Source organism: Phoxinus phoxinus (assembly GCF_949152265.1).
Source record: "Phoxinus phoxinus genome assembly, chromosome: 15".
Lineage (NCBI taxonomy): Eukaryota > Metazoa > Chordata > Actinopteri > Cypriniformes > Leuciscidae > Phoxinus > Phoxinus phoxinus.
In genome coordinates, this window is record NC_136890.1 from 185,294 (window position 1) to 206,179 (window position 20,886).

The 20,886-nt window shown below is 43.5% G+C and overlaps 1 protein-coding gene across 2 annotated transcripts in view; it reads right to left on the reverse strand.

Moving 5' to 3' along the window:
- The window catches only part of prickle2a (prickle homolog 2a), a 101,522-nt gene extending 80,910 nt beyond the window's left edge, over positions 1 to 20,612 (reverse strand). The window contains exon 1 of one of the 2 annotated variants that reach the window (XM_079638153.1): positions 20,406 to 20,612. The gene's annotated coding sequence lies outside the window, so the exon portion shown is untranslated. The remainder of the gene's footprint in view (positions 1 to 20,405) is intronic. The other variant, XM_079638152.1, reaches the window with a different exon arrangement.
- Between the last annotated feature and the right edge of the window lie 274 nt (positions 20,613 to 20,886).

The window sequence follows — 20,886 nt, forward strand, 5'->3', positions numbered from 1 at the left end:
GCGACGGCGTCGGAGAAAGCGTGGAAAGCGGGGGGGAGTTGCTGCTCGATTGAAGTTTCTTGCACGGTCTTCGGCTGTGTGTGTTGGTTCTGTGCTAACCCGAGAGCGTCGTCTCGACGGGGCTTTTGCATGGTCCTTCCCCTCTCATCGGTGGCTTCGACCCGTTGTTGGATGTCCTTTGCCCGACCCTTCACGTATCGTCTCTCCCAGCTTTCGACGTCGTGGAGTGAATCATTGTAATCTTCGCTTACCAACTCGAACAACACAGCTGGAGGTAGCTGCACCGTCCCTTAAAGTGGCCCTGATTAATGCCCGGTCAGTGGTAAACAAGACTTTTTTAATAAATAATTTCTTCACGATGAAGGACCTGGACATTTTATTTATCACTGAGACATGGATTAAACCGGATGAACTAAGTCCTTTCACAGAATTAGTTCCACAGGATTGTTTATTCCTTAACTCACTGCGGAGGGGGTCTGGCGTCACGGTTTAAAAAACAATATCCCTGCCGTGGTCTAACAACTAGCCCTTGCCGTACTTTCGAAGTACAACTTGTGCAACCGACATCAACAAACTCTCAGGTATTTGCCCTGGTTTATCGTCCGCCTCAACTGAATAAGGACTTTATTAATGAATTTGCAGAGTTTGTGGGGGATCTGGTCACCAGATTTGACAGAATTTTAATTTTGGGTGATTTTAATATTCATGTGTGCTGTGACACTAAGCCACTTTCTAAAGAGTTTCTGAATCTTATTGTCTCTTTTGACCTGGATCAATGGGTGTCTGGACACACTCATGTTCAGGGACATACTCTAGATTTAATTTTATCACGTGGTTTACTGGTATCAGACATTGACATCTGTAATACTGGTATGTCGGATCATTTTCCGATTCTGTTTTCTCTGCCTAATAATGACACCAGACATAAACTTCATACTTGCAAACGGACAACTCTAATTTTTAATGAACGTACTAAGGAGGACTTTGTGGCATTGTACCCGGGTTTAGTTATGGAACGAGCCACTGCTCCATTATTGAGCTCCTTGGATGCTGAAGAACATTTGAACTTTTTTAATTCTGTCTGCTCAAATGCTCTAAATGCTGTTGCCCCAATCAGGGAAAAGAGAAAGAAAAATAATCATGTTTCAAAACCATGGATTAATGATAATGTTCGTTCTCTTAGACAGACCTGTAGAAGGGCTGAACGGAAGTGGAGTAAAGACAGACTACATGTTTCTTATGAAATTTTAAAGAATTCTCTCGCCGCATTCCATCAAGCTGCTAAAGCTGCTAAAAATCACTACTTTTCTGAGCTGATTAGAAACAATAGTAACAGGCCCAATGTTTTATTTTCAATAATTGACTCTGCTCTAAATCCCACTATTGATCTTTTACCAGAGATTTCTGATTTTCTCTGTGAAGATTTTGCAACATACTTTAATGAGAAGATCTCAATGATCAGATCTCAATTGTCTCCATCTGTTTATATGCCACTTGAAGTTCCATTATGTTCTTCTACATGGTTTCTCTTGACTCTTTGGCTGAGATTGTTTCAACTTTAAAAACTACTAGTTGCTTTCAAGATGTGATTCCTACTAAATTTTTTAAGCAGGTTGTATGTACTGTTGGTTCTGATTTGTTGTCTATTATCAACAAATGTCTTTACACCGGGGTTGTTCCTAACAGCCTGAAATATGCATTGGTCTTGCCGAAACTTAAAAGAGCTAATTTGGATTCATCAATTTTAAGCAACTATCGCCCCATTTCAAATCTACCTTTTATTTCTAAGATCTTAGAAAAAGTGGTTCTGTGCCAACTCCAGTCTTTTTTAACAGATAGTCAGATCTATGAGAAATTTCAGTCTGGTTTTAAATTACGTCATAGTACAGAATCTGCACTTCTACGCGTCATGAATGATGTTCTGCTCACTACTGACACAGGGCAATCTGTAGCTCTCGTCCTTTTAGACCTTAGCTCTGCTTTTGACTTGGTCGACCATGATATTTTAATTTCTCGTCTTGAGGCATGTACAGGTTTTGAGGGGATGGTGTTGAAATGGTTCCGCTCATATTTGACTAACAGAAGCTTTTCTGTTCGTATCGGGAAACAGTGCTCATCCAGAATGAAACTTGGGTGTGGTGTTCCGCAGGGTTCTATTCTTGGGCCAGAACTATTTAATCTGTATATGTTACCTTTAGGTTCTATTTTAACTAAACATGGCATTTCTTTTCACCTGTATGCCGACGATACCCAAATGTACCTGCCTCTAAAGCGTGACGATAAGTTGGCTTTACAGCCACTACTCGATTGTATAGATGACCTGAAATCATGGCTTACTGCTAACTTTTTGAGTCTGAATGAAAGCAAGACGGAAATTATCGTGTTTGGCCCCAGTGATCGTAATACTCATGTTTGTGACCTCCAAACGTTGTCACCTTACAGCACTACCTGTATTCGGAATCTGGGGGTCTGGATTGACAACAACATTACCCTTGAAAAGCAGATAAGGGCGGTGGTAAAGTCTTGCTTCTTTCACCTCCGTCTTTTAGCAAAGGTTAAACCATTTTTGTCTGGTAAGCACTTTGAGATAGCTTTGCATGCTTTTGTAACATCCAGATTGGACTATTGTAATTCTTTATATATTGGGATTTCTCAGAAACACATCACCCGTCTACAAATAGTCCAAAATGCAGCTGCACGCCTTCTCAAAGGAAAACGAAAATTTGAACATATTACGCCAGTTCTGATTTCGCTTCATTGGCTACCGATTAAATTTCGAATTGATTTTAAAGTTTTGCTTTTTGTTTTTAAATCTATACAGAACTTAGCTCCACAGTACTTATCAGAATTGCTTCATCCAGAAATTAAGTCAAGATCACTAAGATCGGGGGACTCTAACTTACTTTCTGTCCCTAGGACCAGACTGAAAAATAGGGGTGATCGAGCTTTTGCAGCTTATGGGCCTAAGCTATGGAATAGCCTACCCCAGATATTAGATCTGCCCAAACTCTGACACTTTTTAAAATCTCTCTGAAAACGCACCTCTTTTCATTAGCTTTCAATATACCCTGACTTGAGCGACTATACTTCTCTTTGATGTGTATCTTTACTGGTCTTATTGTCTTCCCTTATTGGCCTTGTTAAGCACTTTGGTCAACGCCAGTTGTTTTTAAATGTGCTATACAAATAAAATTGTATTGTATTGTATTGTATCAAGACTGATAACAAGTTTTACGACCCCAAAAGGAGTTTCCAGATAGTTGTGACTCTCACTTCATTCTTACTAAGAGGGAGAAATAAACCCTGTTAATCCTATATATTCTATATATATAACCACTTGAGAAATGTATAAACATGCATCTAATTTTCCCATCTCATGATTTTCCTTTTATGTGGTTTGGCTTATGTTTTATTGTGAACTCTAAATCATGTGTGGCACGTTTGGTCTCTATAAACTCCAAACTTCGTCCCCCAGTTGTTACTGTACATTACATTTTGCTGACTTTGTGACGCATTAGTATTATAAGAATATTGAAGATTCTTCTCTTAGGCCCCGTTTACACGTACATGGTTATTTTGAAAAACGGAGACATTTCCCTTCGGTTGTGCCCCTCGTTTACACGCAAACGGAGAATTCTCCTCTGAAAACGATTCTTTCTAAAAACTCTGTTCAGAGAGGAGATTTTGGAAAACTCCGTTTTCACGTTTGCATGTAAACATCCTAAACGGAGTTTTAGGCAGTCGATGTCACAGCATGCGACAGAACTTGCACTGCGTCAAAAGTGCGACCTATATTTTCGGGATTCTTATTGGCTAACGTTGGCTTGAGCTTCTCGTTACACTGCCACCTATAGGTTTGGCATGCTCTTGACGGCATATACACGGGTTCGTGTAAACGAACACTTTTCTGAAAACGGAGAGGGGTGAAATGTCCGTTTATGAAAATAACCGGCCACGTGTAAACGTAGCCTGAAACACCCAATGAAATTACATATTAAAATGCCTCCTAGAACACAATGGGTCGTAAAAAAAAATTGTCCCAGAGGGTGTGACATCTTCATGCTTTAAAAATCACTGATCACAAGATCCGCCTTCCTCTTAGTCTCTTGCTTCTTGCTCTCTTACTCTCGTGGTCCTTCCTGAGAAGTCCTGATGTGAAGATGATGCTGAACTAGAAGTCCCCCAAGGACCCCCAAGCTTGTGCCAGGCTGCGGCCTTGTCTTTCCATTCACCAAAGACCCTCTGACTCACACCGGTTCTCTCTCATCAAGACAACATCAACCGAGATCAACTGGAGCCTCAACAAATTGCATCAGGACAGTTTAATGGGCGAGACATGCAAGTATCAAACTTAGTCTCATTATTTGACACATTAAGTATCCTTACCCCTTTTAAAGAAGGGCGTGTTAGAACTAAACTGATGGTTTGCTCCAGGCTGATGATCTGCTGAATTTCAAACAATGCTCTAACTTCTTGCTTTCCTGAACTCTGCTTCAGTCTCTTTCCCTTGGTAAACTGTATGTATGTATTTGTCAGAGTAGTTTAAATGTTTAGTCTAGTTTAAATGTTTAGTCTAGTTTAAATGTTTAGTCTAGTTAATAAAGTCTTATTCATATGGCACGTAAAGTTGTTCGTGTCTCAAGCTCATATCCGGAGTCACTAATCATATTGATTTGGGCTACAGACTCTGAATAGTACTGTACAGTAAGACAGACATTTCCCATGCCCCGGAAATGTACATTTCTGTTAATCAATTAATAACCAATATTGAGGGTTCACAGGATGTCAGTAATTGGTTGTAATGTTAATGTAGCTACATCAAGTTAATCCGATTAACTGATCCACATATTCATAATCAATTATAACAAGTTATGAATAATTAATATTTCATAGAGCTAATTTGCTAAATTTTTATTGCAGGTTTGGCAAAAATGTGTTTATGGAACTTGGGCACCTTTTGTTACGAAGGTGAGGAAGGACGAACCCAATCGCAGACAGTAGTCAAGGCAACACGATTTATTATACAAATAACAGGGAAAACAAAGCCCACGAGGGGGCAAAACAGGACAGGACTATGGTGACTAACTAGACAAAGACACTGACAAAATACTAGAAGACAAACAACTGATACTAGAAATAGCTCAACAAGGTTACTCACAAACTTGACATGGATTAACAATGAACCGACACAGGACAGCAAACACAAGGGGATTAAATAGGGAGACTAATGATAACAAAACAGGTGACACAGGTAAAGCAATAATGACGAGACTAATGATAACAACAGGTGACACAGGTAAAGCAATAATGACGAGACTAATGATAACAACAGGTGACACAGGTAAAGCAATAATGACGAGACTAATGATAACAACAGGTGACACAGGTAAAGCAATAATGACAAAACGAGGAAACAAGGAGGGCGGGGCTAGATGACGAGACAACACAAGCACATGGCCCAACAAGGCCATGTGTTTGCACATAAAACATGGGTCTGTCATGATCCTGCCTCAAGACTTAAAGAAAGACAAGGACTAGATGGCAGAATCATGACAGAACCCCCACCTTAAGGAGCGGCTTCCAGACGCTCCTCAAGGGGACATCAAACACGGGACATGACAGACTGAGACAAAGACACAAACCAACTAAACATGACAAATAACAATAAAGGCATACACGAAAACACGACAACAGGGTTGGGATGCAACAATAAAAATAACAAACACGGGAGGGGGGGCGGAGGAACAAGAGAGTTCATAGGGGAATGTCCAGGGTGGGTGGGTGGGACTGTGGTCTTGGGTTTACGGGGTGAGGGTTGAGGGCGAGGAATCCGAGCAGACTTGGACGGGGAGACACATGGAACAGTCTTGGGGGAAACAGACTGGGGCTGAGTGCAGACAGGGCTGACCGGGGAAACACAAGGCGACTTGATAGGAGTCTTGATAGGGACAACAGGGGGCGACGATACGGGACGAATCTTGATGGGGGAAACAGTAGGAGATGAAGCAGGACTCAAGACAGGGGATGTAGTAGGTGGCTGGGCAGTGGAGAGAGGCAATGCAGCAGCAGACTGCGGAGCTGGAACCGGGTCATAGAACTCTGCAGACGAATCAGAACCAGCGCTCCTCACATCAGACTCGGAAGACGCGCTTCTCATGTCTGATTCAGGATTCGCATTCACTGCAACCGACTCAGGAACAGCGTTCTCTGCAACCGACTCAGGAACAGCGTTCTCTGCAGCTCTAGGCACGGGGTCTGGGGACAAGACAGGCTTGACAGGGACTTCTAGGATTTTGACAAGACGTGACAAATAATCAGACAGGGTCCTGGCAGCAATGACGACAGGCATCTCCTGACTAGCTGAAACCGACTGTAACACTGCTTTAGCAGCAGAATCGGCCGCGGCTCTTTCTTCAGCTCTCACGACTGCAGACTCATGAGCAACCCTCTCTGCTGCCGGCACTGGAACAGCGTTGACTGAAGCGGGCTCTGGAACAGCGTTGACTGAAGCGGGCTCTGGAACAGCGTTGACTGAAGCGGGCTCTGGAACAGCGTTGACTGAAGCGGGCTCTGGAACAGCGTTGACTGAAGCGGGCTCAGGAACAGCGTTGACTGAAGCGGGCTCTGGAACAGCGTTGACTGAAGCGGGCTCTGGAACAGCGTTGACTGAAGCGGGCTCTGGAACAGCGTTGACTGAAGCGGGCTCTGGAACAGCGTTGACTGAAGCGGGCTCTGGAACAGCGTTGACTGAAGCGGGCTCTGGGACAGCGTTGACTGAAGCGGGCTCTGGGACAGCGTTGACTGAAGCGGGCTCAGGAGGAGACAGAGATGGAGGACAGAAAGCTCCCTTCTTCCTCCTCTTTCTCCTTGGCCGCGGAGCAGAGACCAAAACCGGGCTTGTGACCAGTAGGGGAAGCTCAGCAGGGACCGTAACTGGTGCTGGGAGGACAGACTCTGGCAGGGTTGACTCCGTCGCTGAAGACTCCGAAGCAGACTCCCACGAGATCCGTCTCCCTCGCTTGCCGCGGAGACTTACAGGGCCGGATGACGCTTTAGGAGTCGAAGTGGGGCACCCCTGTTCCTCCTGCGTAACAACGCCTAAGATGCGACTCTCCTGGATCACAGGCAGACGGGCAGAGGGTGGAGATCCCAAGGAAGTAGTGTGTTGATCCTCCTGGGAGAAATGATCCCAGAGTCGGGCATAGTTCCTCAGGATCCACTCACCCTCGGACGGGATCGGACAGTTGACCCTCTCTCTGTCGGTGGGGGCCGACAACCACCATTGTTCCGGTTGTAGCCGGGAGGACATGCTGTCTGCTGGGTTCCTCTTTGGTCGGTTCATTCTGTTACGAAGGTGAGGAAGGACGAACCCAATCGCAGACAGTAGTCAAGGCAACACGATTTATTATACAAATAACAGGGAAAACAAAGCCCACGAGGGGGCAAAACAGGACAGGACTATGGTGACTAACTAGACAAAGACACTGACAAAATACTAGAAGACAAACAACTGATACTAGAAATAGCTCAACAAGGTTACTCACAAACTTGACATGGATTAACAATGAACCGACACAGGACAGCAAACACAAGGGGATTAAATAGGGAGACTAATGATAACAAAACAGGTGACACAGGTAAAGCAATAATGACGAGACTAATGATAACAACAGGTGACACAGGTAAAGCAATAATGACAAAACGAGGAAACAAGGAGGGCGGGGCTAGATGACGAGACAACACAAGCACATGGCCCAACAAGGCCATGTGTTTGCACATAAAACATGGGTCTGTCATGATCCTGCCTCAAGACTTAAAGAAAGACAAGGACTAGATGGCAGAATCATGACACCTTTGGAGAGATGAAATAATTTAAAACATTTCCAGGCTGTCCAGTAGGATTGGAGGGTCTGGAGCCCTGAGGGATACAGCTGGAAGACCATGAGGAGAGCTGAGGAGACCATGTTGGTCAAATCTCCCCAAGCCAGTGGAGTGGGACAATTCGATATTGTCTGAGAGGGAAAGACAGCCGACATAGAAAAAGGTAAGGCCGTTGCTTGAGAAAAGTAATCTAAATGTTTAATTTGCTGCAGCAAGGCAGGCGTAGGGAGCACGGGAGCAGAAGAAGGGAGTGACAGGAGGAGTGAGGTTAAAGGGCAACTTTGGGGAATTATGTGCATGGTGAATTTTAACAGAGAGGAGAGTGGATTTTTTTTTTAAACTTCATTTTGGATGATGCGAAGGTGGGCAGCTGGGATTGCATTGTCGGGGCGATGGTTAAAAAATCATAAAGCAGATGACTGAGGAAAGGGATTGCATGATTATTAAACAAGATCCAGCAGATCGCTTCAGACAGCGTCAAATGTTTTGGGGCGTTTGCAGCCATAAGTTAAAGCTGCCGTCGGCAAGTCTGGCAGATTGAGTGGACTTAGACACAATTTTGAATGTTTACAACTCTCATGCCCCTCCCCCACTACCAACGAGCACCCGCCCATCGTCAGTGCGTGTGTACCTGATTTTCTGTGAACGCGTCCGTCTTCAGCATCGATCAACACCATAGACTCGGAGGTAGGCTGCCATGGCTAATCTATCCATAGATAGCAATAACCGAGGAATTGGAAGCTTGTTATTAGATTTTCTCTCTGCCATCACGCTTCGTACAATCTTCAGGCGAACTTCAGGCGTGTCGTGTGCATGTGATATTGTAACGTCCGCGTGAGGGAGGGGGATCTGTGATTTTTGCACGACCTGTGATTGACAGTCAGATCTCACACCCCCCTGCGCTGATTAGACCCGATGATCCAGGAGCGGTGGATTTTTGCAAAACAAAATAACACGCTACAGGTGGAGTTAGAAGCTCGGGTTTTTTTATTATCCACCTTATTTATGTTGTTCTGTCGGATTATAGTGTCAATTTCACTGAATTTGATCAAAAAAAATTTGCCGATGGCAGCTTTAAGTGCTCGGCGAAATATAATTTGTCATGCCATCACACTCGAAGAGATGGCTGAAATCTGAGTGGATGGACATTACTTTGAGCGGTGAAGTGATGTCAGTTTTGGCGAGCCACGCACCGCGACCAATGCTTTTGATCATTTGTATAGCTTGGTCAGCATTATTGTAATGAAGAGAATATTCTTTGAGTGGGATGAGTCTGTTAATGCTGAGAAAGGTGGATTCATGTGGGGCTGAGAGATCAATTATAATGCGCTTTTTTCCCAGAGAATTTCCTGGGTGCCGCTCCAATGGGGCTGATGTGAAACATTTGGAAAGGGGGTCATCAAAAGGGCTAATCATAAAGCCTGATTCCACTTCATTTCATAAGAGATTGTCTACTATTTCGGGTTTGGAAATTGCAGTTTACACTCACAGCTCTTACTGGACTACGTCTGTTACACTCGGTCTGCTGAGACAGTTTTGGTGAGAATCTGATCAAATTTGAAAGGAATAGTGGAGATCAAAATATATTTCAAATTGGCGACTATTGTGTGACTGTAATGTGCAGAGTCCTAATGTAAAGCCGCGTTTCCACTGCAGGAACTAGGGACTTTGGGCTGGTACTCGGTGTGTTTCCACCGCAGGAATCAGGGTCTAAATGTTCTAAATGTAAATGTTTCCCCCTCATATAGTCCCTGCTCGCGAGGTAGTGCTTTTTCAAAGTTCAGGAACTTTCAGGGGTGGGACTTCGGCGCTGAACATGCTGATTGGTTGAGTTCATTTCGCATTTTGATTGATTGACTCCATGCAGTATTTAATCTGTTGCGGTGCGTGCAGTAAGAGTTGTTTGCTATTGGATCAACCAATGGATCAACGACGAGGTTCAGGCTTTATTAAGCTTAGAATCAGAGGATGAAATCCAGTGGAAACTGTAAAGTAGCGCGCAGTCCTACGTCACCGAACTATTTGCCTAATCTTCAAGGTACTTTAGGCCGCGGTGGAAACGCAGACAGCAACAGGGCTGGGGGGAGAACAGTTCCCGGGGGAAAAAAAGTTCCTGGGGCAAATTGTTCCGGGTAATTTCGATGGAAACGTGGCTTAAGATATGGATTGTGATTTGTTTTCTCTGCTCTGATTGGTCAGACAGCCCAGTCTGTTGTGATTGGTCTACTCTGCTCTGATTGGTCAGATGGCCCAGTCTGTTGTGATTGGTCTACTCTGCTCTGATTGGTCAGACAGCCCAGTCTGTTGTGATTGGTCTACTCTGCTCTGATTGGTCAGATGGCCCAGTCTGTTATGATTGGTGAACTCTGCTCTGATTGGTCAGATGGCCCAGTCTGTTGTGATTGGTCTACTCTGCTCTGACTGGTCAGATGGCCCAGTCTGTTGTGATTGGTCTACTCTGCTCTGACTGGTCAGATGGCCCAGTCTGTTGTGATTGGTCTACTCTGCTCTGACTGGTCAGATGGCCCAGTCTGTTGTGATTGGTCTACTCTGCTCTGATTGGTCAGATGGCCCAGTCTGTTGTGATTGGTGAACTCTGCTCTGATTGGTCAGATGGCCCAGTCTGTTGTGATTGGTCTACTCTGCTCTGACTGGTCAGATGGCCCAGTCTGTTGTGATTGGTCTACTCTGCTCTGATTGGTCAGATGGCCCAGTCTGTTGTGATTGGTGAACTCTGCTCTGATTGGTCAGACAGCCCAGTCTGTTGTGATTGGTCTACTCTGCTCTGATTGGTCATACAGCCCAGTCTGTTATGATTGGTGAACTCTGCTCTGATTGGTTAGATGGCCCAGTCTGTTGTGATTGGTCTACTCTGCTCTGATTGGTCAGATGGCCCAGTCTGTTGTGATTGGTCTACTCTGCTCTGATTGGTCATACAGCCCAGTCTGTTATGATTGGTGAACTCTGCTCTGATTGGTTAGATGGCCCAGTCTGTTGTGATTGGTCTACTCTGCTCTGATTGGTCATAGAGCTGGTAAGTCCCGCCCCCTCCGTAAAACCCCGCTGGACCTCAAAGTTGAAAAACCGTCAATGCAAGTGAATGGGAGAAAATTATTATTTTCTGGTCCCGTTTGAATTGTGCCATGAATGTGAACATATGTTGTCTGTGAATTTTTTATATAATCTTTCATGTTACAAGTTTGACAGTATATGGTATGATTCGTCGGCTAGCAGTTGTGGAAAAGACATAACGAGAAAGACTACATGTCGCCTATGTGACGTCACCACATAAAGTTGACTTACCCGTGGTTTTCGCCAACCTCAACGATTTTGTCCTCTCCCTGAAAGAAGACGGTGAAGTGCACCAAAGACAGCCATGTCTAGCGGGATCCGTTAGCTAGAGCCGTGAGCTAGTGGTGTTGACGTTTCAAACGCGCCGAAAGCAGCGAAGAGTTGTAGTCCACAAAGTGCTCTCACACAAAGTCTACCCGTATCAAACTTCTACCCGCTAAATTGTAGCATTCTTCACACGAAAGATTATATAAAAAATTCACAGTCAACATATGTTCAAACTCATGGCACAATTCAAACGGGACCAGAAAATAATTATTTTCTCCCATTCACTTGCATTGACGCTTTTTCAACTTTGAGGTCCAGCGGGGTTAGCGGAGGGGGCGGGACTTACCAGCTCTATACAGCCCAGTCTGTTATGATTGGTGAACTCTGCTCTCATTGGTCAGACAGCCCAGTCTGTTGTGATTGGTCTACTCTGCTCTGATTGGTCAGATGGCCCAGTCTGTTGTGATTGGTCTACTCTGCTCTGATTGGTCAGATGGCCCAGTCTGTTGTGATTGGTCTACTCTGCTCTGATTGGTCAGATGGCCCAGTCTGTTGTGATTGGTCTACTCTGCTCTGATTGGTCAGATGGCCCAGTCTGTTATGATTGGTGAACTCTGCTCTGATTGGTCAGACAGCCCAGTCTGTTGTGATTGGTCTACTCTGCTCTGATTGGTCAGATGGCCCAGTCTGTTGTGATTGGTCTACTCTGCTCTGATTGGTCAGATGGCCCAGTCTGTCGTGATTGGTCTACTCTGCTCTGATTGGTCAGATGGCCCAGTCTGTTGGGATTAGTCAACTCTGCTCTGATTGGTTAGACAGCCCAGTCTGTTGTGATTGGTCTACTCTGCTCTGATTGGTCAGATGGCCCAGTCTGTTATGATTGGTCAACTCTGCTCTGATTGGTCAGATGGCCCAGTCTGTTGTGATTGGTCTACTCTGCTCTGATTGGTCAGACGGCCCAGTCTGTTATGATTGGTCAACTCTGCTCTGATTGGTCAGACAGCCCAGTCTGTTGTGATTGGTCTACTCTGCTCTGATTGGTCAGACGGCCCAGTCTGTTATGATTGGTCAACTCTGCTCTGATTGGTCAGACAGCCCAGTCTGTTGTGATTGGTCTACTCTGCTCTGATTGGTCAGACGGCCCAGTCTGTTATGATTGGTCAACTCTGCTCTGATTGGTCAGACAGCCCAGTCTGTTGTGATTGGTGAACTCTGCTCTGATTGGTCAGACAGCCCAGTCTGTTGTGATTGGTCTACTCTGCTCTGATTGGTCAGATGGCCCAGTCTGTTGTGATTGGTCTACTCTGCTCTGATTGGTCAGATGGCCCAGTCTGTTGTGATTGGTCTACTCTGCTCTGATTGGTCAGATGGCCCAGTCTGTTGTGATTGGTCTACTCTGCTCTGATTGGTCAGATGGCCCAGTGTGTTGTGATTGGTCTACTCTGCTCTGATTGGTCAGATGGCCCAGTGTGTTGTGATTGGTCTACTCTGCTCTGATTGGTCAGACAGCCCAGTCTGTTATGACTGGTGAACTCTGCTCTGATTGGTCAGACAGCCCAGTCTGTTGTGATTGGTCTACTCTGCTCTGATTGGTCAGATGGCCCGGTGTGTTGTGATTGGTCTACTCTGCTCTGATTGGTCAGATGGCCCAGTCTGTTGTGATTGGTCTACTCTGCTCTGATTGGTCATACAGCCCAGTCTGTTATGATTGGTGAACTCTGCTCTGATTGGTCAGACAGCCCAGTCTGTTGTGATTGGTCTACTCTGCTCTGATTGGTCAGATGGCCCACTGTGTTGTGATTGGTCAACTCTGCTCTGATTGGTCAGACAGCCCAGTCTGTTGTGATTGGTCTACTCTGCTCTGATTGGTCAGATGGCCCAGTGTGTTGTGATTGGTGAACTCTGCTCTGATTGGTCAGACAGCCCAGTCTGTTGTGATTGGTCTACTCTGCTCTGATTGGTCAGATGGCCCAGTCTGTTGTGATTGATAAACCGCTTACAGCACGTGTCAGAAATGGAACGACCATTACCTTATCTGAATTTCAGCTCCAGAGGCTTGGAAATCCTCAGTGAGTACACACTGGAAGGACAGAAACGATAGTGTTGATTTTGAAATCAACCGAAGGTGAAACATTGGAAGAACTAGTTATCAACCCGAACCTCCATTGCAAGGACAACTTGAGCGGGACGTTTCTCAGTGATAAGTTTTTACTCAGTTTGTTGTACATTATGGGATGCCTCTATCAGCATTAACAAGTGTATGTCCATCAACAATCCGATGTGTATATTTCTCATTTAAGTGCACATGTGGGAACTGTATTATTAATGGTATCAATAACGGTGCATATGTTCGCCCAGCACTAACGTAAATGACTGATTCAACATTAAAACAAATCTCGCAACATCCTTTATCTTTACTCAGAGTAGTAAGAACAACATACAATCTGCATTAATAGACACAACCGGAACTGGACAAATACTCTGATTCATTCTGACTTCTGACCTGTAATGCTGTATGAATCATAATCATACACTGTTCACTCATTGGCCAGAGGAGAACTGGCCCCCGACTGAGCCTGGGTTCTCCCAAGGTTTTTTTCTCCATTCTGTCACCTGATGGAGTTTTGGTTCCTTGCCGCTGTTGCCTTACCTTCTGGCTTGCTTAGTTGGTGACATTTAATATTCAACAATATTATAGATCTGCCTTAAAGGTGGACGATGATGAAATTGTTTTTTGTATTATTTCCATGTTATCACTGTGAAGCTGCTTTGATACAATCTGTATTGTAAAAAGCGCTATATAAATAAAGGTGACTTGACTTGACACAGGTTTAGGTAATAGTGGCCCACAGCTGATCAGCAGAAGTATTCCAGTAAGACAGTAATAACGTGAGTTAGCCGGTTAGCCAGAGACATACAAAATATAATACACAAAACTATGTATTCTGAACATTTGCTAGAAAATAATATACATAAAAAATTAATCATACTTAGAGGTTGGGATTCAGAGGAGCAAGTTGGTCCAAATAAACTGGGTACTGTCCCATCTTTAATGGATAAGCGTTCGGCAAATCCTGCGTTTGCCTCGCAAGCAGTCATCAGTAAAATGACGGCTACATAACAAAATGTTGTATCGCTGAGATGATTTTACCCACAGACTCACTTCACATCCTTATCATTTGGAAGTGTATACAAAGAGAATTTGCTTTTGCAGAGCAAAAAACAGCATCTTCTGGACATGTACATATGTTCGGCTGAAGTTAATATGGACATACATTTTTTATATGGAACACTAACAGTAAACCTCACCGGCCGGAGAGAGATACAGAAGCAGCGTCGGACGAATCGCAGACAAGTGTATGCTCCCTTCACACCAAACGCGAATAGAGCCAACTGGCGCGAGTTATTTCAATGTTTAAGTCAATGTGAAGACACGTTTACGCGCGTCTGGAGGTCCTGCGGCGCGAATGAGGCGTTTACTTAGCGCGGCGAATTCACCTCATTCGTGCGTCCAGTTTTTTTATTTTTTTATTGAGTAGGTCTAACTATTATCATTTTCCCAGATAGTGTATTGATTTTTAGCCATTCTATTATCTCAAACAGCCTGAAAAATAGTGCATTTAGCTGACGTAAATGGGAAAAAAATCATTGCATTCTGCATTCTGGAGAAGAGAGACCAGAGGTATGACTTTTGAAATGGTTATACTGCTCTGCTGAAACGTCCTTAGTGGCTCTTCAAAGGGCCTGAGGGCTTCAATGGCTTGGCTGAGATGGGACCATTCTTCATCATTCAAGCACAAGGTGTTTCTCCCAAGAAGACAAAGTGCTGTTAACCGCTCGTCTTTGCTTAGACAGTCTCTCCAGCATGAAGAACACCGGACTCCACCGGGTCTCCGCTGCTTGGGTTAGTCTATGCTCTGGCAGTTGCAACTGTATTTGCACTTTTAGCTTGTCAGATGCTTTGGTGTTATGGTGGAAGAACCGAACAATAGCACCACACTTCTCTAGGATGGACTCCAAACTCGTATCAGCCTTAACGGAGTCTTTCACGACTAAGTTAAGGGTGTGTGAAAAACACGGAATGTGTTTCCAGTGTGTTTTCCGCACAGCTGAGACCATATTAGCTCCGTTGTCAGTGATAAGAGCAAAGACCTCGCTGGTAATGCCCCAGTCATCAGATATATGTTGTGCTGTGTGCTGTACTGGACATGGACTGTGTCAAGGTCTGGTCAATAACATGTCCTGATACAGTCAAATATGCTTCAGTTGTTCTTGATGTCCACATGTCACTTGTTAAAACCGCACTGCTTGCTTTGCATCACAGGACTAAATTACATTTTAAAATATATAAAAAAACACAAAAAAAGTCATTTTAAATTGTAATAATATTTCACAATATCACTGTTTTTACTGTATTTTTGATCAAATAGATGCAGCAATTGTGAACATAACTATTCTTTTGAAAACAAAAATTTACAGAACCCATTAGTATATATATATTATTAACATGTGGGTTGCCCGAAGGCTAATCTCTCTCTCTATCTCTCTCTCTATATATATATATATATTGTCGCTGCCCGATGAAACTCACGTATGTCCAAAACAGTTATTTTTCAGGAAGTGAAAAAAACACCGTAATTTCAAAAGCAGTCGAGGTAGCGTTGTCATACTTGGTACGGCATATTTAAATGTAACCATATTCTTGCCAGTGTAATGATATAATCCACATTTGACCAAAATCAAGTTTAAATGGACATACGTGCATATTTTACAGTAACGGTGGTCGATACGCGTTCTTCCGATCATTAATTGGAATGGCCAAGTCGTTTCATATTGACAGATGAATAGGCTACGCTCAGTTTATTAAATAGCCCACGTCTCAGTTTATTAAATACGCTCAATTTATTAAATGTCTACTTTTACCTCTTAAAATACCTTTAGAATGCCAATACAACCATTATAATGCAGTATTTCACCTGCCAGAAAGTGAATATTTTGCAAAACTGCAATGGAAACAATTGCATGTATGCAATAATTATCCTCGTTATTTTAACATTTATTAGGCTACATATTAGAAGACTCTTTTATCCAAAAAATTAACAAAGCAATTCGTCAAATGTCATTCATAATCTCAGTAGACAATAATAATACAGGGCTAAGATTATCACAAATAAACACAAGATTTTGACGCATATCCAAAGGTTTGTGAGGAGTGTGGAGCGCGCACTGCACGGCACGGAGGCGCGGGCGCGAACACTTGCATCAACAGTGGAAACAACTTAAAATACTCTATAATTTCTGGTCATACAGAAAAAACTATATATTATTCGCAACTACTTCTATTTGTGTAAACTCACAATAACAAGAAAACGTTGTGCTTATGTAAAATAAAATAAAACAATCAGGCGCTCTTTCATGATCTCCGTGAACTGGAGCGCGAGAAATGAAACTAAATATAGCATGAAATGTCCACTTTAAAACGAACAAATTCGAATCGAAAGCTAATACATTTAGTTCTGATTAAGTAATCCGTATGAAAGGTGCATTTCTCTCTAAAGGCGCATCTGCTTAACAGCGGAGATGGAGATGTTTTTAGCCGACTGATTTAGAAAACAATAGTTTATTAATAAACAATTAAAATGCCTCGCTATTTTTTCAGACACATTTATTATCATTAGCCTATAACTCACCGGTTTAAGATGAAACTTCCCGAGACCGGCGCGGTGAGATGCCTCCACAGCGTGGGAGATACGTGGCGTGATTGACAGCTTTGACACCAAATGGATATACGTGAAAATCAGATGACATGATTTCACAAGTTTTCATTGGTCATTGAGATATGTGAAGCTATACGGGAATGAACCTGGACATTCTATCCGTTGAAAAATCTCTAAATCGGCAAAATGGACATACGCGGTTTTCATCGGACAGCGACGATATCTCTCTCTCTCTCTCTCTCTCTCTCTCTCTCTCTCTCTCTCTCTCTCTCTTTATCTCTCTCTTTATATATATATATATATATATATATATAATGTTGGAAGTATGGATAGCCTATAATTATGTTATTACCCTAATGTTGCCTAACGAAAGAGAGAGGAGACACAGGACAGATGTATTGACTAGTGACTGTGTCCTCTGTGTACCGGGATCGGGTCTGGCTCCTGAACTCTCCTGCAGCGAGTCGGACAGAGGAGCGGAGACTGGGCACTGTGTGTGTGTGTGTGTGTGTGTTCAGCCTCTTTATACGTTTCAGGGTTAGGGGTTTTAAATGTTTAAAGAGGATGCTTGTGTTGCTGCTGTGTGAAACTTTCTTGTCACAAATATTGCATCTTTGCAATATTTTTGTCTGCCGTTGAAAAGTAGCACCACGCTTCGCTTTCTTTCTGCCTTAGTGCGATTAGGGTTAGGGTTACGGTGTGTTAGGGTTAGGGTTAGGGTTAGTACGGTGTGTTAGGGTTAGGGTTACGGTGTGTTAGGGTTAGGGTTAGGGTGTGTTAGGGTTAGGGTTACGGTGTGTTAGGGTTAGGGTTAGTACGGTGTGTTAGGGTTAGGGTTAGGGTTAGTACGGTGTGTTAGGGTTAGGGTTAGGGTTTAGTACGGTGTACATGCGGGCAGGGCACGTCGCTCGCTTCTTTCACGGGCCAGCTGAATATGTCAGGAGGGGTGTTTTCTATTTAGCACAAACATTAAACAGAAGTACCAAAAACACTTAGTGATGCAGAAATTATTAATATATTTGTAATATCGATATTTTTGCAGAGGTATCGATAGCAAGTAAGTAGCTTGTGAGTATAGATGTACCGATACTAGAGCATCGATGTGCACATCCCCACTGGGACCCAGGAGTCAGCTCCACATCTGATAAACTGAGCCTGCAGTCGTCCTGACCAGCGCAAGAACACAGCGCTCAAAGAAGTGACCCGAGGAACTCGAGATGCTGCCATACTCCCCGGATCCTGCTACAACTTCCTCATCTGAGGACGGATGGACGAATCACAGCGTGGCGTTCGTGTCATCAGCCAATGGACTGGCTTCAGACTGGAGTGTGTTTCAATCGTGACCGCGACTCATTCTCACGGGGTCACATCTAACCAACACTACTCTCTCTAAAGCTAGGTGAGACTGCACATAAGGTCAGTTGCACTCACATTTACAGGTTTTCAGTTGGGTTACTGTGATGTATTACACACATTTCCATCATGCATGAAACATATATAATCTGTAAAAGCTTCCAAGGAAAGGAATGCGTTTATTAGAGATGATAGCAAAATCTGCAGGGTCGAGCAAAGTCAACAACGCTGAGAAAAAAATTCAATTAAAATCAATAAATGAGACATTTCATCATAAGAACAACTAACAGGGTGATGGAGACAGTGCAGTGTTGTCATGGTAACATTCATTGCAGATAAAGAGGAAATGACATCATCTTTCCCACTTTACGGCTCTGTCCTATGAGAAGGGCAGGCCAGGAGTCTCACGTTTGGTTGGAATTCACCCGAAGTTATTCATATTAATTTATCTTGGTGTAAACTTCCTTATTGATGTGATCACATTCTTTTGGGGATAAAGGTTAGTCCATAGTTTATCCACAGCGTGTGCAGTGCATAATAATAAACACAATAACATAATAAACACTGCCGTCTCCTCGCTTGTCCGACTGGGTCGCTGTGTGTGCCATTATTTACCCTGTTAATGTCTGTAAAATTATATTTTACATTTAATCTAAATGTGCAAGATTTTACAGAATCATATATTTGAGAAATGTAATAATGATTGAATATAGACTTTTTTTTTGAGAAATGAGATTATACATTTTACACTTGATATGTTGCATTAAAGGCACAATCTGAACGGTTACATAACAGCCAAACGTCTGACCCCTAAACCAATCACTGTGCATATGTCTGTGCTAATCCATGAAATATGTAAATCAGAGAGAAGTACTGACACACAGACACACACACACACACACACACACACACACACAGAGAGAGATCTGTCCCCTCGAGATGAGCGATATGAAACACTGAGGAGGAGAATGTGCTCATTTAACACTCATCTCTGTGGCGTTTTCACAGCATCTCTCTTCTCTCTCTCTCTCTCTCACACACACACACACACACACACACACACACACACACACACACACACACACAATCACACTCACATTCTGCTCTTGCACAAGCTGAACCATCTCTCACTTGCCACCCACTCGATTACAGAGCTGTGCAGGCATGAACACACACCACAACACACAATACACACACACACACGTATCTCAGAGCTCAAAGACGTGCACACTACACACCATTGGCACAAACTGTGTAACATTACAAACACATGTAGAAAATATGCACACACTTGAAATGAATATATTTGTAGTTTAAAGTAAACACACATTCACATCGTACACACATACAGTACACACACACACATACAGTACACACACACATATAGTACACACATACAGTACACACACACACACACACACACACACACACACTAGTGTCGTAACTTTAAATTTAAAGTATTTTTTATTTATTGCTTTATATCAATATACATTTTGACTCACTTTATTGAACACCAATTGCATTACACACACACCTCTATTCAAACCATCACAAACTATTAATCTTCTCTCTCAACACACACAATCATGACACATTATATTACAGTTCACAACCCAAAATATACAGAGAAACTAACCCACGTCCACTCAACTGGGGAAGCAAACCTCTCTCTCCCCCTCGCTCTCTCCCACACACACACACACACACACACGCGCACACACACACGCGCACACACACACACACACACAAGCACACGCGCACACGCACACAAGCACACGCGCACGCGCACGCACGCACGCACGCACGCACACACACGCACACGCGCACACACACACACACGCACCATTAAAAGCACCTATAACAGCGCTAACACCCTCGAGATAAACAAATTCTGCAGATTTCTGTGATTTCTCATTATCATAACCAGCTGCAGTTCAACCGAATAACATAAATACCAGTTTCTTAAATCATCATACATCAGATAACACACACATACATAGGCTATATTAACTCAATCTAATTTAATGCTCTATTCATTATATACATTTCCCTCTTCTTCCACACACTCAGTATTACAGGGTTATTTCTCTCAGTCATGCAGGGCTTTATACTTACCTTGATTTCTTTCTCCCTCTTCTTGCTGTGTTTGCCTGTCTGTACAGTGTGTAGCCGGGTTTATGACTGGTGTCTGGTAGCGATCTTCCTTTGTCTCCGACCGGGACTGAGCCTGGGGTTCTGTGGATGTTTCTCTTCAGTTAGGATTATTCAGCGTTATGGAGAGTGTTTGCAGTGAGGAAGATGCTTTCATTTTCCTCTCTGAGTGTCAGTTCTGCCTTCCTCCCAACAGCCTGTGGGAGTGAGTCATCAGCCCTCGACCAATCACAGGCTGAGGCTCTGAATCTCATCAGAACCACAAGAAAGCTTGTTGAGCGATAGAAGTGGGCAGAGCCGACGATTAAAGCTTCAAGAGGAGACAAGATGCACAGGTTTAAATGAGAGAGAGAGAGAGAGAGAGAGAGAGAGTTTGAAAACACCTTTATTACAAATGATTTGCACCTAAATGTTTTTAAAACAGTAAAAACAACTATTTAAAAAA